This window comes from Myotis nattereri (assembly GCF_964212035.1).
Source record: "Myotis nattereri genome assembly, chromosome: 8".
Classification (NCBI taxonomy): Eukaryota; Metazoa; Chordata; class Mammalia; order Chiroptera; family Vespertilionidae; genus Myotis; species Myotis nattereri.
Window position 1 is genome coordinate 74,819,312 of NC_138083.1, and position 14,465 is coordinate 74,833,776.

Genomic DNA, 14,465 nt, shown 5'->3' on the forward strand with positions numbered 1-14,465 from the left:
TGTCCCCACTCTCCTCCAGCTGCCTTCATTTCCCCCAGCAATCTGCTTAGGGTCTGATCCAAGGCCTGGCCCACTCTCCCGACCTATGCAGTCCTCTTCATCCCCAGCTCTCCCCCACGAGGGGGATCAGCAAAGCCACAAGAGTCTGAAGAATGAGTGGGGACAAAGCCCTCAGGACCATTAACAAAACTGGGAGGGAACAAAAGGAGGGGGTGGAAAGAGTGGAGGGATGGCAGAGAAGTAGGGGAAGAGAAGGGGTGGGTCTGTGGTATGGGATGCTGTCCCTGCATGCTGGAGGAGACCAGAGGGGGCAAGTGCAGGAGCTGGTGAAAGACGTTTAGGGAGTCTGGCATGGGGTACAGAAAGCAGATTGCAATCAGGCCAGGTGTGAAGAAATGGAAGGAGTACATGCTGACATTTCTTTCAAGAAGTCTGGCTGAGAAAGGGCAGGGAGAGATGAAGGAATAACTGCAGGGAAGGTGTTTTTATAACGGGTGAGGTTTGGGCATGACAAAAAGCCCACTTTTTGTTAAATGCTCCATGGTTATAGCTGTTAAAGCCAACGTGACAACAAATCAGGCCATGGGTGGGGACACGCACAGAGTTCTGCCTCAGATAAGACCATAATGGCACCTGATCACATATATATCACAGCACCAGTGGTTCTCAGACAAAGTTCCACCCAGGACAGTCTGGGTTAGGAGTGGACAGCATCTGGATTGTTTAAAAGCAATACAGACTAATGGCAAAAAATAAAATCAAGAACAAGGAAAGAGGAGACAATAACTCAGAAAAATCTTAATGGAATTGAAAAATCTTTTTAAAAATTTAGCAACATCTAAAAGTTAACTGTGTTGGATTTAAAAACATGAAACACCCTGGAGCTCTAAGAAGCGTGCATAGAGCCAAGGGTTCTATGCACATCCTAACGGGTCGGTGGGTGTGATGATCCCAGTTTGAGTAGAGAAGCTAGCTATAGGCAGTGTCTCTGTTGGTTAGGGACACCATCAGCAGTTCATAAACATGTGCTGTTCACACCAGCTCCCAGGGCACAGAGGATCTGGAGTCTGGCACTTGCTGGTTACACACAAAGGAGGTTAATTTGGAAGAAATGAGCATATTTTATAGAATAGAGACTCCCAGGGAAGGATTTCAGGATGGTGAATGTCTTGGTTAAAATGTGATCAAATGACACCATGCTTCAAAAAACACTAAGTATTTGAAGAGTTCATAATTGAGAATGTTCAAAAATTGATTAAAGATATTAAGCCATAGATTTACAGCCAACTTCTAAGTAGAAACAATGGAATCTGGAAGATAATGGAATGGTATCTTCAACATGCTAAAAGAAAATAACTATCAGCCAATGATGGTATAGACAACAAATGCTCTAGCCATTCATAAGTGGGAGGATAAGAGATATAATAGGATCACAGCAGATGGGTAAGGGTTGAGCAGAACAGTAAAGAGGCATTAGCAAGGGATGTTTCCCAGGCAGGTGGCAGGGAAATCTCAAGGTCTACTGGTGGAACAATGAGTCAATCTGCTTGGATGAAGCTGAGCAATAATTACTAAGGATGGAATGAAAATTGAGGCTGGAAATGGTCAGTAGGAGCTGCTGGAGTCCAACCCCAGCAGGTCCAGGGGTCCCCAAAGGTGTGGACAGAGTCGGCGAAGAAGGAATGACACAGAGACAGCATTCAGTTGATCAGCAGCCTAGCCAGGATCTCTAGCCAAGTTCTGGTCAGGATCTCCAGCGAAGTTCTGGTTAGGATCTCCAGCCAGGTTCTGTATCCATGTTCTCTTGCCAGGTTCTCCAGGTTCTCCAGCCAGGTTCTGTATCCATGTTCTCTTGCTAGGTTCTCCAGCCAGGTTCTGTCCAGGTTCTCCAGCCAGGTTCAGTCACCAGGTTCTAGTCAGGTTCTCTTGCAATGTTCTATCCAGGTTCTGTAGCCAGGTTCTGTCTCTAGGTTCTGTGGCCAGTTTCTGTCCAGGATCTTTTGCCATGTTCTCTCCAGCGAAGTTCTTCTGTCTCTAGGTTCTGTGTAGGTTCTGTGTCTAGGTTCTGTGTCTAGGTTCTGTGTCTAGGTTCTGTGTCCTGTTACATCTGTATTTATACCAGTTGATTCCAATCCTATCAATCTCTATTCCAAAGGTTAGGGCGTTTCTTATCTCCATTCCAGGGAGTAAAAATTATGTAGCTTAAGCATGATTGTTTGTAGTTAAAGTGATTAATTACCCGCCTGGCACTTAGTTAAGGGGTTTTATTCCCTCCCTAACTTCAGGGGAAAACAACCTGGTTGTTCCTACCTAGGGAAACAACCTTTCTCAGAGAGGTGACCTTGGTTAAAACACATAGTGCCAAGAAGGTGAGCAAACATATTAAGAACAGTATGCCATATATGCCAGGTCCCTTGAAACAGCAAGGATGGACCGGCTCCTGGCAAGGAGCAAGATAGTGAATGATCTCATCCTACAGGTGATGGGAAATACTGAATGTGTTTTGTAACATCTCTGACTTGTTCCTTAGTAGGATACTACTACTACAAGTCTTCCTCGTTCTCCTGACAGAGGTATAAATCATGCTGTCTCCTCCTACTTAACAATGAGTAAAATGAAATTTAGATAAGTGCCAGGCAGCTTCAGTGGGCACTGTACTTTCAATCCCTTGAGAAAAAATATTATTGAATTATCATTTTAAAAGAATCCAATTGCAACCAATCTTATTTCCTCTTTGTGATCTGTTTCTCTGGAGCCGGAGTGAGACAGTAAATTGGAAATGGAAGGGAAAATAAAGAAGTTCCCTTTCAAAGGTTTTTTCCCATGGATGGCTTTTTAAATTATTTTCTTCCTTTTTAAGAAACAACTTCTCAAAGTGTTGTCATTACATCCATGTACATTTATGCAAATCTTCCTGTATTTCATATTTAACAGTTTTATAGAAATAAAGTTGCCACACAAGATCCTGCACACATTTAAAGTGTAAAAATTGGTAAGCTTTGGCATATGGATGACGCTGTAAACAATCATCAATAAATAGTGAAAAATTTGTCATCCCTTCACATTTCTTTATGTCCTTTTGTAATACTTTTCTCCTACCCTCCCTACATACCGGGGTCCAGCCCCGGCGGTCCAGGGGTTCCCAAAGGTGTGGACGGAGTCAGCGAAGAATGTTTTACACGGAGACAGCGTTCAGAACTCTCTAGCTCTCTTTAGTCTCCGTGGATCTTCCTGTGCCTGGCTGAGGCCACGGAGAAAGATCCCGAGGCAAACTGAGCCTTTATTTTATAGTCAGATAGTGGTTACCAAAGTTACACTGTTCTTGTGAGTTTCACTTGTTTTTGTTCTTGTTCTTGCTGCACTTCCCTCAGCCCATTAGCTTCCCAGGTAAGATCTAGGGAGCAGTTATAAGGTCAAGCCTAATTATGCTAAGAGGACTGTGCCCTCTAAGCTGGGACTTGTTTGTGACTTTGCCAACAGGTCAGTCCGAGGCTTAACCCTATAGAGGCTCCCCACACCTACATCCTTTTCTTCATGAAATAAATGATTGCTTTCTATCACTATAGATAGAGTTGTTTTCATTTTCTAAAATTTTTAATAAATGGAATCACACAATTGATACCTTTTGGGGAAGGGTCTGGTTTCTTTCACTTACTATACTAATTCTGAGATTCATCCATCTTGTAGCATGAATCCACAGTTTTTTCCTTTTTATTGCTGAGTAATAATCCACCTTATGGATATACCATGATTTGTTTATCCATTCACCTGTTGGTGGACAATTTACTTGTTTCCAGTTTAGGATTATTACAATTGAAGCTGCCATAAACATTTGCGTAAAAGTCTTGGCATGTGCATTTTTTAATTTACCTTTGGGTAAATATGTAGTAGTGAAATGGTTGGGTCATGTGGTAGGTTTGTTTAATTTTTTAAGAAACTGCTGAACTGTTTTTCAAAGTGTTTGTACCATTCTATATTCCCACAAGAGTTCCAGTTCCTCTGCATTCTCACCAATAGTTAGTACGGTCAGTCTTTGTAATCATTAGCCATTCTAATAAGTGTAGAGGTATCTTGTGATTTTAATTGCATTTCTTTAATTAACTTGCTAATGGTGTTGGGCATCTTTTCATGTGCATATTTGCCAGTTTTCAAATATTCAATTTTCAAATATCTGGGGTTTTCCAGAGATCATTTTGCTGTTGCATGCTAATTAATTATAGTTGAGACTTGCTTTTTTTTTTTTTTTATACAATCTGAACATTTACATGTAATGTGATTATTGGTTGGTTATGGTTAAGTCTCTCATTTTGATATTTGTTTTCTATTTGTCCCATTGTTTCTTTGGACTTTCACCTCTCTCTTTTTCTGCTTTCTTTAGGGTTGAGTATTTCTTTATTCCATCTTATCTCATTTGTTGCCTTAGTAGCTGTAACTCTTATATTATTTTAGTGCTTTATTTAGGGTTTACCATATACATCTTTAATGTATCAAGGGATATTATACTACTTCAAAGACATTATAAGGGCCTTACAACAGTATAGTTCTATCTCTCCCCTCCAGGTCTTTGTGTATTATTGTCATATGTTTTACTTCTAAACTTCACAATGTATGGTGTGTTTTTGTTGTTGTTGTCGTTTAGTTTCCTTCTGTTTTATATAATGGCCTTCAGGTAAGGCTTTGTGTGCAGAAAGTATTCAGTGTGAAAACAGTTTGAAAATCCCTGCTTAAGATCAGCTCTCAGGCCCTTGCAAGTTTGCAGTTCTGGATTTCCGAGAATGGAGGCCTGTCTCCCTAACACACTAGTGCACGTCTGCATCCTGGTGTCATTACCTTGCATCCAAATGGGCAACAGACACAAACCTGCAGCTATGGAGATGACCGCTGAGCCAGCTCCAAATCAGATGAGGCAGAAGGTGCTAGAGGCCATGGTCAAGTGGAAGCGGCAGTAAGGGAGTGGGTTTCGCTCCGTGCCCAGCTGTACCAGGTGCTCACGGTCCAGATCCTCTACAATCCTATGAGAGGTGTTTCTTTGCTCCCTTCCCTACCTCCCTCCTTCCCTTCCTTCCAGATTTATGAGCACCTGTCTGTGCCAGGGGCTGGGGTACAAAGGCAAAGCTAGCATCCCCAAGACCTCACTGCCCCGTGAGAGCATCATCCAGAAAACGGCTGTGACTGGGGTGGGTGCAGGATGCAGGGGGAGCCCCAAGTGACTCGGGGAAGGTCCTCCAGTGCAGTTAAAGCCGAGCTGAGATTTGAAGGCTCAGGAAGGGCATTCAAGGTGGAGGGAACTGCATGTGCGAAGGCAGGGAGGCAGGACACAGCCTGCCTGGTCTAGGAACTGTGGGATGGCGATGGAGCCCAGGTCCAGGAAATCTGCTGGGTGAGGTTGAGATCCCAGAACCCACTCCCTGGACCCTCTGCCTCCTTGACCTCCTTTGCTCTTGGCTGCCTGGCCAGGAAGAGGCCCCCACCGACCTGCACAAAAAGAGGCTTTGAAGCTGGAGAGAGGGAGTGAGAAAGGAGGGGCCAGTTGGTGTGTATTTTTGGATTGCTTCTCAGAAGTCTCTTCCTTCTCCTCCTCCTCACCCTCCTCCTCCTCCTCCTTTTCCTCCTCCTCCTCCTCCTCCATTTTGGACACCATGGCAGCTGGGGGAGCCACCTATGAGCTGGGCTGAGTTAAGGGGGAGGTGGGCTGGGGGTAGAGACCTCTGGTCCCCTTCTCTGAGCCTCAGTTTTGGCATCTAGAATATGGGCACAACAACCCAGTTGCTGGCTCCTGTCAACCCAGGTGCTCCAGGAAGTGGAGGCCCAGGCTGGACTCATCTGGGGGAGGGCCTGGGCGGTAAGGGCGGGGCTGGGGAGTGCCCTGCATCATCCTGCAGCTGGGGGCTTGGCAAGGCGAAGAGGAGTCCCTGAGCCATGTAGCCTGCACTTCCCACCAAGCAGCCTGCCCTGGTGTGCCCACTGCATGTCACTGCCGAGATGCTCCTGGGGGAGCAGGAGACAGGGCCGTGGCACAGACACAGGGATGGATCTCCCTGTGAGCCCCTGCAGTGACAGGCCTAGGCGCAGTGATGGCAAACCTTTTGAGCTCGGCGTGTCAGCATTTTGAAAAACGCTAACTTAACTCTGGTGCCGTGTCACATATAGAAATTTTTTGATATTTGCAACCATAGTAAAACAAAGACTTATATTTTTGATATTTACTTTATATATTGAAATGCCATTTAACAAAGAAGAATCAACCAAAAAAATGAGTTCGCGTGTCACCTCTGACATGCGTGTCATAGGTTTGCCATCACTGGCTAGGGGTTCTCCCCTGCGAGACTACAGGCCTCAGCTGTTCCCAGAATCCGGTCAGAGCCCCAAAAGGAGGGGCAAGGAGGGGTCTATTTCCTGAGGCTGCTGCTGCAATAACTACAGACTGGCCTAAACAAACAGGAGCATGTGCTCTCCCCGTTCTGGGGCCAGAATCTGAAATCAGGGTGTCTGGGGCTGTGCTCCCTCGAAGGGCTCCAGGCTAGGGTCCTTCCTGCCTCTTCAGCTTCCGAGGGCTCCTGGCCACATCCCTTCAATCTTCATGTGGCCCCTCCCCATCCTCACATGACTTCTCCTATCGTTATTATTTTTGCTTAAGGAGTCGATTATCTTGTAATGTGATTTAAAAGATTAAAATGTTCTTTATATTTACTCATGCAATTACTGTTTTTATGTTCTTCATTTCTTCGAGTAAATCCAGTTTTCCATCTGTTGTTATCGTATTTCTTCTTAAAGGATTTCCTTAAACATTTCTTTAGTATGTGCAACTAAAGATGGATTCTTTCCGTTTTTGTTTGTCTGGAAAAGCTCTATTTTGCTTTTGGATGAAGAATTTTAGGTTGACAGATTTCCCCCAATACTTTAAAGATGTTACTGTAATGTCTTCTAGCCTGCATTTTTCCAATGAGAAATCTGGCATCAATTTTTGTCTTATGTAATGTCTTTTTTTCTTCCAGCCATCTTTAAGATTTTGTCTTTATCATTGGTTTTGAGAAATTTGATTATGATGTGCCTTGGTGTAATTTGTTTTGTGTGTCTGTGCATGGATTTTATTGAGTTTTTTAGACCTGTGTGTGGGTCTATACATTTTATCAATTTCAGAAAAATTTTGGCCATTATTTTTACTGATTTTTTTTCTATCCCTTTTTTTTCAGGGACTCCAATTGTGGGTCTATTTGGTCACTTGAAATTATCCCACAGTTTTGATGCTTTGTTCACCTATCTCAGTCTTTTTCCTCTGTGTTTTATTTTGGACAGTTTCTATTGTTGTGTCTTCAAGTTGATGAATTTTTTAAAATTTAATATCTAGTAGTTGTTTTAGGATTTATATTATGCATCTTTAACTATCACAATCTACTTTCAAGTGATATTATATTACCTCACAATGATGAGGAAAATAAGACATTTTTTTTGGGGGGGGGGGGTGGCTAGCAGCCTGATTCTGTACCTAGTTAATCAGTATCCCTAATGCACATTCCTGTTAGCCTATAGTCTAGTCATTACCCCTTCCTTAGTTATCTGGTCTTGCAAGACCTGTTTACCTAAATACTTACATTTTACAGAGGCCATAAACCATGAACAATACACAACCCCTGGAGGGGGTTATCAGCGCTGGCACCAGGCCAGGCCTTTAGATGTGGTCTCCGTGGCCCCCATCCCAACACACAGGGCTTCTTGCAAAGCTCATGAAAGGTCCGGAAGTCTGATCCTTATTCGGCGGACAAAGAAACCAAAGGGTATAAAGAGAGAGCTTCCTCCATATTGGTTTGCTCAGGATTTGGAAACAGGCTCCCCTAAGTCACGGTACTAGTACATCTGGAAATAGTGGGTTTTTCCTGTATTTCCAGGTGCTCCTGTGTATTTTTAGGTCGCCTGGTGAATTCTGTGACAACATATAGTATAAGAATCTCACAATACTTTACTTACATTTCTCCCTGCTAGCAGTTATGACATCCATTTTATACTTCTCTGTTTTATTTTGTTTTTTTGTTAATCCTCACTTGAGGATATTTTTCCATTGATCTTTTTTAAAGTGGAAGAGAGAGGGAAAGACAGAGAGAAACATCAATGTGAGAGAAACACATCAACTGGTTGCCTCCTGCTTTATTTTGTTTTCCCTGACCAGGGCCCAGGCTGGGGAGGAGCCTGCAACCGAGGTACATGCCCTTGACCAGAATCAAATCAAGGACCCTTCAGTCCCCAGGCTGACACTCTATCCACTGAGCCAAACAGGCTAGGGCCATTTTATACATTTTTTATAAATCCTATCATACAATGTTATTACTTTTATTAAATCATCATTTATTTTAAAAAGAGATGTAAATACGAATACATACATAAGTAAAATCGTTTTGTTTCTTGCCAGTGTCAGCCTCTGGATAGTGATGTTATCAGTCAGCAATGCTTGCGGCACTCACCCTGGCGCAGTGAACACCCTGCAGACGTCTCCCCTTTGAAACCAATGTTATGGCTCGAACGGCCCTGTGGTTCTTATTATGACTGCAAGATGCACTCATCAATAATCATCAGGAAACTCTGAAAGACAGCTTTGTTACTCACAAATCCTGAAGGGTACCAGGGCACACCTGGGGTCACACAGCAATGCCGCAGGTAGAGAGAGAACGTGAGACTTGGGTTCTGTTTCATTGAAGCCAAAGGTAGAGGGCCTAGGGTTTCAAAGGGTTCACTCTTTATTGGTGAATTTAAAACATAAAAGTGGAAATTAAAGCGCAGGAAGTGAAAAACAAGCAGCCAAACAATCAGTTGTCTAAATCAACCAGATCTCTAAAACAAAGAAAATTTGGGGTGCTGTGGGCTGGCTCTTTATCTAGTCCTGTGGTTGGCAATGTGTTTATTCGAGATTATTATCTGCAAAGTGTTTGCATTGATGTTTCAGCAATACAGAGTTTAATTCAGTCACTTGCATTGCAATAAGAAAAACAACCTGTCAGGCCCTTACACTATACTCATATATTTACCCATGCTTTTTACTCCTTTGCATAGATCCAGATTTACCTCTGACATTATTTTCCTTCCTCCTGAAGGATGTCCTTTAACATTTTTTATAGTGCAGGTCTGATGATGCATCTTTAATTTCCCCTCATTTAAAAAAATATTTTCTTACTGATTTCAGAGAGGAAGGGAGAGGGAGAGAGACAGAAACATCAATGATGAGAGAGAATAATTGATTGGCTTCCTCTTGCACGCCCCCTACTGGGGATCAAGCCCACAACCTAGGCAGGTGCCCTGACTGGGAATCGAACATGACCTCCTGGTTCATAGTTGATGCTCAAACACTGAGCCACACTGGCCGGGCTATTTCCCCCTCGTTTTTGAAAGATATTTTCATTGGGTACAGAATTTAAGGCTGAAAGATGCTCCTTGTCATCTCACTTCTATTGTGTTTAGTGAGAAGTCTGCCATTTTTACCTTTTTCTCTCTGTTCATACTATCCCTCCACCCCCCACCCCAGCTGCCTTTAAGATTTTCTCATGCCCTGGCTGGTGTGGCTCAGTTTGTTGGGCATTGGTTGTCTTGTGCACCAAAAAGCTGCCAGTTCCCATTCCTGGTCAGGGGGGCAGAAAGAGAGAGAGAGAGAAACATCGATGTGAGAGAGAGATATTGACTGGTTGCTCCCAAACACACCCTGACTGGAAGTGGAGAGTGAACCCGCAACCCAGTTATGTGCCCTTGACTGGGAATTGAACCTGCAACCCTTCCTTGTGTGGGCCAATGCCCTAACCACTGAGCTCACTGGCCAGGGCTACCACTGCTTTTTTATCCACTCATCTACTAATAGGCGCTTGGGCTGCTTCCAAATCTTGGCTACTATAAATATCATTGCAATGAACATAGGGGTGCAAATATTCTTTTGAAAGAGTGTTTTGGGTTTTTAGGATAAATTCCCAGAAGTGGAATTGCTGGATCATAAGGCAGTTCCATTTTTTTTTTAAATATCCTCACCCGAGGATATTTTTCCATTAATTTTTTTTTTAAGGGAGAGTGGAAGAGAAAGGGAAAGACAGAGAGAAACATCGATGTGAGAGAAACACATCGATTGGTTGCTTCCTGTGCAAGCCCTGACCAGGGCCTGGGCCGGGGAGGAGCCTGCAACTGAGGTACGGGCCCTTGACTCGAACCTGGGACCTTTGGTCCGCAGGCCAATGATCTATCCAATGAGCCAAACTGGCTAGGGCAGTGGTCGGCAAACTCATTAGTCAACAGAGCCAAATATCAACAGTACAACGATTGAAATTTCTTTTGAGAGCCAAATTTTTTAAACTTAAACTATATAGGTAGGTACATTGTTATTAACTTAATTAGGGTGCTCCTAAGGCTTAGGAAGAGCCACACTCAAGGGGCCAAAGAGCTGCATGTGGCTCTCGAGCCGCAGTTTGCCAACCATGGGGCTAGGGCAAGGCAGTTCCATTTTTAACTTTTTGAGATAACGCCATACTGTTTCCCACAGTGGCTGCACCAGTCTGGATTCCCACCAACAGTGCACAAGTTTTTCCTCTTCCCCACGTCCTCACCAGCACTTGTCATTTGTTGACTTATTAATGACTAGAGGCCTGATGCACAAAATTCGTGCAAGAGTAGGTCTTCCTTCCCCCCAGCTGCTGGCACTGGCTTCCCCCTCTGGTACCCAGGACTGGGGCTTCCCTCCAAGCCCCAGCTTTGTCCGGACCAACAGGTCTAATTAGCATATTATGCTTCTATTATTATAGATAGCCACTCTGACAGGTGTGAGGTGACACCTCATTGTGGTTTTAATTTGCCTTTCTCTGATGATTAGTGACTTTGAGCATCTTTTCATGTCTATTGGCCATCTGTATGTCCTCTTGGATTTTGTCTTTAAGAGTTCTCTTCCTTATGTTTTCTCTTTCAGGAGTTTTTGTTATTTGGATATTGGATCTCCAGGACTAATCCCCTAATTTTATTATTTTTTCTCCTGTTCCTGTCTGTCATCTATCTGTCTATCTTTTATTCTTTCTTGGAAATGTCCTTAACTTTATCTTTTCAATATTCTGCTGAATTTTTAATTTCTGATATCATATTTTAAATTTTTAAGAACTCTTTCTTATCTTTTGAATGCTTCTTTTGTAAAGCCTTCTGGTCTTATTTAATAAATGTGATATCTCCTCTATCTAGGGTATTAATTATATTTTTATAATATTATTCTGTTCTCTGCATGGTCTTTGTTTCCAAATTTCATTTTTCAATTTATTTATTTGACTTTCAGATTTCATGTTAAAGGCTTTCTTCTATTGTCAGGTGATTCTTGGTTTCTCATTCATATTTAACAGGAGACACTTAAAAGGTAGTGAGTGGGAAACAGCTCAGATGAGGTTTAACTCCAGAGGTTTTACAGGTGTTGGTTGTGCTCTTTGACTTTATAAGGAGCCTGTCTTTGAATTTCCAGCACTTTTCAGGACTATACCTGAACCTGGGACTCTGGAGAGGTTGGAGACGCCCTCTGGGCAGATAGTGGGGGGAACAAAAGAAAGCCCTGTGAGCCTGCACTCTCTCATCCTTCAGCACAAAAGGCTTCCTTCTATTGTGTTTTGTAGGGGAAGGGTGGCAAAATCTAAAAGATCTGCCTCCTTGTTTCAAAAGGAAAATAGAAGGAGGAAGAGAGAGAGAAGGGCTCAGTCATTCTTTGTTTGGGGAAAACTTTAGGTCTGTAACAACAACAAATATCAATTGTGGCCGGTGGCCCCAGCCTTCCTGAAGGAAATCCAGGCCACATTAAAATCCAGGGAATTTGCAATGGTGGCATTTGTGGTGGCTTGCAGATTTCCATTGGCAATTTTTTTAAAGCCAAAGAATTATAATTAAAATAGAAATGGCTCCAATTATATCTGCCTCCTGTCTGAAAGGATGTAGCTGGTAATGAGAATCACATGTCTTAACTGCAGTTCCTTCCATTTCCAAGCAAGTTGTCCCATGAGAGAAATTCCTTCTTTTCAGCAAAGCTTAGTAAACCACATTGCTCCCTCCTCCTAAGCTACTGTGGTTTTGCGCTGATTTTTAATAGTCCCAGGAATGGAGCTCAGTCATAGTAAATGCTCTCATTTCTCTCTCCTTCTCTTTATAAGACAGTTCAAGGGTGACAAAGCATATTTTTCTGTTTCAAAGAGACAGAGATGAGAAGTAGGAGTGCTCAGTCTTAACCAGCCAAAATGTACCTATCAGGCTGTGCTAGGTAGTATAGGTAGAAGCAAGAACAGGTATAGAGTCAGCCCCCAGTGTTCAGTTATAAATATTCACAGACAAGTCTTTGTGTAGACATGTACTTTTGTGCCCTTATTAGTCACTTGAATATCTTCTTGGTAAAATAGCTATTAAAGTTTTTTGCCCATTTTTAATTGAGCTCTTTGACTTATTATTGAATTGTAAGAGTGCTTTACATAGTCTAGATACAAATCCCTTTTCAGACATAGATTTACAAATATTTTCTCATAGACTGTGGTGCATCTTTTATCTTTTGAAGAGCAAAAGTTTTTAATTTTGATGAAGTCCAATTTATAAATTACTTCTTTTGGTATCATACTGTGCTTCACGTCCCATACCTAAGAACTCTTTATCTGACCTAAGGTCACAAAGATTTTTCTGCAATGTTTTCTTCTAGAAGTTTTATAGTTTTTGCTCTTACTTGTAAGCCTATGGTTTATTTTGGGTTAATTTTTGTGTATGTTGTGAAGTAAGGGTCTGAGTTCATTTTTCTGTGTATGGATATCCAACTATTCCAGCAACATTTGTTGAAGACCATTCTTTTTCAACTGAACTAATACCTTTGTTAAAAATCAATTGACCATAAATATAAGGGTTTATTTCTGAAATCTCAGTTCTGCTCCATTAATCTGTATGTTTATCTTTGTGCCAAGGCCACCTTGTCTTCATTACCATGGCTTTGAGTAAGTAAGTTCAAATTTGTTCTTTTAAAAAAATGTTTGGGCTATTCTAGGTCTTTTGCATTTTCATATACATTTTAGAATTGTCTTGTCAATTACCACAAGAAATTCTGCTGGGATTTTTTTTTTTAATATATTTTATTGATTTTTCACAGAGAGGAAGCGAGAGAGATAGAGAGTCAGAAACATCGATGAGAGAGAAACATCGATCAGCCGCCTCCTGCACATCCCCCACTGGGGATGTGCCCGCAACCCAGGTACATGCCCCTAACCGGAATCGAACCCAGGACCCCCCAGTCCGCAAGTCGACGCTCTATCCACTGAGCCAAACCAGTTTTGGCTCTGCTGGGATTTTGATAGGGATTCCATTTGTCAATTTGGAGAGGACTGCCATCTTAAAATATTGTTTCTTTTAATCCATAAAGATAAAATACACATACATTTATTTAAATCTTTAATTTCTCTTATAATGTTTTGTACTTTTTAGTGTACAAGGTTTGCACTTATTAAGTTAAATTTATTTCTAAGTATTTTGTCCTTTTGGATAGTATTGGGATTTTTTTATTTTTTATTTTTTAATATATTTTATTGATTTTTCACAGAGAGGAAGGGAGAGGGATAGAGAGTTAGAAACATTGATCAGCTGCCTCTTGCACACCTCCTACTGGGGATGTGCCTGCAACCAAGGTACATGCCCTTGGCCGGAATCGAACCTGGGACCTTTCAGTCCGCAGGCCGATGCTCTATCCACTGAGCCAAACCGGTCAGGGCGGGATTTTTTTTAAAAAAATGTGTTTTTTGGACAGTTCATTGCAATTACATAGGAAAAAATTGATATTTTGTATTGATCTTTTATTCTGAGATTTCTCTACATTCTGGATCATGCTTTCTGTGAACTAAAAGTTTTACATTTAGTTATTTATTTCCCAGGCCAGTCCAGGTCCTGCCGGCTCCCTTGGTCTTTCATGATCTGGCCTGGCCTTACCTGTCTTACTTCCCAGTTGGAAAGTGTGATGGCCATGGAGTGAGGGATGGGGAGACCAGTCATTCAGGCCTGCATGACCATAAATGACTGCAACCATTAATAAAAACATCCTAGCTTTAGGAGCATAAAAGTGCTTTTTATATTAAATCAATAATAAATAGAAGCACTCAGAATAAAGCATGTTTTAAAAGATATTAGTGGGAGTGAGTCAGAGTTAGCAGATCCAGGTTGTGGGCAAGAGATCAGAAAGGCTTCTCTTGTGTAAGATCTGCGACTTGATTCCACAGCTGCCCAGTCCATTCCAACCACTATTTCTTTCCTGTTACAGGATGAATTGTGTTCCCCCCAAAAGATATGTTGAAGTCCTACCCCAAATACTTCAGATTGTGACCTATTTGGATATAGGATTACTGCAGATATAATTAGTTAGGATGAGGTCATTAGGGGGGGTCCTAATCCAATATGACTGGTGTCCTTATAAGAAGAGGGATACAATGTGAAGACAGACATGGGGAAAGCACCATAGG